General features: G+C 39.8%; 1 protein-coding gene across 1 annotated transcript in view; it reads right to left on the minus strand.

Moving 5' to 3' along the window:
- Window positions 1-1,053, minus strand: part of LOC137978880 (oxygen-dependent choline dehydrogenase-like) — an 11,088-nt gene extending 10,035 nt beyond the window's left edge. Inside the window, exon 1 of the mRNA XM_068825994.1 lies at window positions 911-1,053. The gene's annotated coding sequence lies outside the window, so the exon portion shown is untranslated. The remainder of the gene's footprint in view (window positions 1-910) is intronic.
- Window positions 1,054-2,500: the final 1,447 nt, after the last annotated feature.

The following is a 2,500-nucleotide window of genomic DNA, read 5'->3' on the forward strand; positions in this document are numbered from 1 at the left end:
CCGGGGCTTTGAATATTGCATGTGAAGGCTCGCTTTTTTTACTACAGGAAGGCGGGGTATCTCACCTACCCGGGTTCCCCCACCTCCATGTGAACAGGCCCTAAGATACGTATAGCTGGCTTTGAGGAGCGGATAAAATTTTCCCTCGAGAATTTATTTTTAACCAAAGAACACTCAGTGACTGTTACGCAATCGTTCGAGCAAATAACAAATCAACTTGAAACTTTTCTCGTCGAGCACTCCCGAACTTTGTCTTTGGGGAAGATAGCAGTTCTTCCAATAGGTTGCAATGAAGAATTGACAGTGACTTTTCATTAGCAGCCATTAGCATTTTATCCAGACTATGGACTGAATAATATTCCAATCAAGGAGTGGTTAACATTTAGTCTGGGTCACGTTCGTCGAATTTATCAGAACATAGGAAGAGATCATACAGGTCGCGCGCATTAAGCCTATCTATAGAACTACCAAACAGATAGTTTTGAATTAATGTAATAACAGTAACTTAAGGGTTAGGGTTAGGTTTAGGGTTAGGGTTAGACCCAAAGAACTCATCGAACTTTTCTTGAGTCGAGAACGAATTTGTAGTAGATTATTCCGATTTCTTGAGCATTATTTTACCATTTATGTACCATAAATGTCTGCCTAAAATAATTTACGCGTTCATCGAGTCTGCATCTTTCTCTCCACACAACTGTCATTAAGACAGATGTATTTGTACAGTACTCTTTCTTGCGCCATTAGCTCCCACAAATTAAAACAAAATCAGAAAGGTGCGGTGAGTAACTCGGTCGCAACCGCAATGCAAGTTGCCAACAACATGAGAACATCAAATGCAATGGGTCGAAATTCACTACTAAATAAATAATTTGAAATGTTCATAAACTCAAAAATCTTAGTTTTCAATTACCTTTGTGTTCGCTAGTTTCTGCACTCCTGTAATTTAATATGCTCTCCTTACGACTTCCTGTTTTGGATGCACAAGTATTTTTCCGCGTCGTGCTTCCACAAACAATTGACATGCGATTTCTACGTCACCCGCACGAGTTTACAGTCACGTACTACGATGTATCTCTATTTAATGAATTGTCAAGTAAATCAATATCTCGTCTTATCTTAGCCTGTGCTTTGCAAGGTGAAACTATTCTCAAATTCTCGTGCATTGTGCATTACAGGATGTTGCAATCTTGCCCGCGGCTGACATGACATGACATACCCGACATAACAACCGCCGATTTTTTTATGCTCGACAGAATTTAGGCTGATGACACGACAAGACCTGACGAGTGCACCCTTTCGGAAAGTTTGCTGTATATCTGACATAATAATTAATACTTTCGCGAAAAATCTTCATCAAGATATCGTGCCCTCGCGCTACTGAATTTCTGCTTAGAGAGAGGACGCGGCTGAAAATTCAGATCACCAGCCGAAAGGAATACTTGTACTTGGATGACGAATGTATTAGTTCTGAAAAATCCATTCATTTTCACGGACGACGCTAGGCAACGCAGTTCGTCGTTTCGTGAGCAGCGTTTTCCTGATATCTGGAAGACGGCATTAGGACAGAAAAATAAACATTTCGGAGTGTTCACCAAAACTTGTTTGGGGGGGGGGGGGGGGTTGATGAGGTAAAGAGGGGGCTGTTTCAAAAATATAAACACTCTCAAGTGGGTACCTTAAATAATGAAAACAAAAATTGTCATTAGCCAATGTGTAAAATGGGGTTGACAGACCTACTTGACTTCCTTGTACGTGGTCTGGTTTGTGATTCACAAACTCGGCGTCATATGTGGGTTGAGTTTGTTGGTTCTCTACTCTGCATCGAGAGGTTTTCTCCGGGTACTCCAGTTTCCCCTCTCCTCAAAAAACCAACATTTTACTTGGTTTGCTTTCATTGTAATTTCAGTTTACACTGTCCCAAATTAGTGTTCCAGCTCTAGAACGACTAGACACTTAAATAACCTTCCTTTCCCTTCCTTTTCCTAGCAGATCGTTATTCTCTTTGGAGGCATTTTTCTCTTTTTGCCTTAATTTGTTTCACTCGTTCTTCTGACTTCTGCATCGTGTATTGGTGTCTCAATTTTAGGGATACTAGAACGGGGTCCCTGAAAATATTTAATGCAGCAAGTAAGGGTTCTCAATGTTTTTTAGATCTTAGGTAATTTCTCATCAGTCCCATGTGGTGAAACTACAATTTTGCCATGGCAACTTTTCCTACAGTGCCAAAATGGCGTCTTATGAACGTAATTTGTCACCCATGATATTAATAGCTAATCAAATGGAATACTCGTGAAATAGGCTAAGGAGAGTATTTGATTTTGGACAAAACGCGGGTGAAATTATTCCCTAATTTCACTCTTCACCATTTGATTACCCATACTAATTTTATGGAATAATAAACATACAAAAATAAACGGTAAATCGATATACTGGAAAGACTGGTATGATGCCGGCATACTAAAAATCGAAGATCTCTTAGGCGAACGTATCATGTTTCTTA

Source organism: Montipora foliosa, chromosome 12 (genome assembly GCF_036669935.1).
Source record: "Montipora foliosa isolate CH-2021 chromosome 12, ASM3666993v2, whole genome shotgun sequence".
In the NCBI taxonomy this organism is placed as follows: domain Eukaryota; kingdom Metazoa; phylum Cnidaria; class Anthozoa; order Scleractinia; family Acroporidae; genus Montipora; species Montipora foliosa.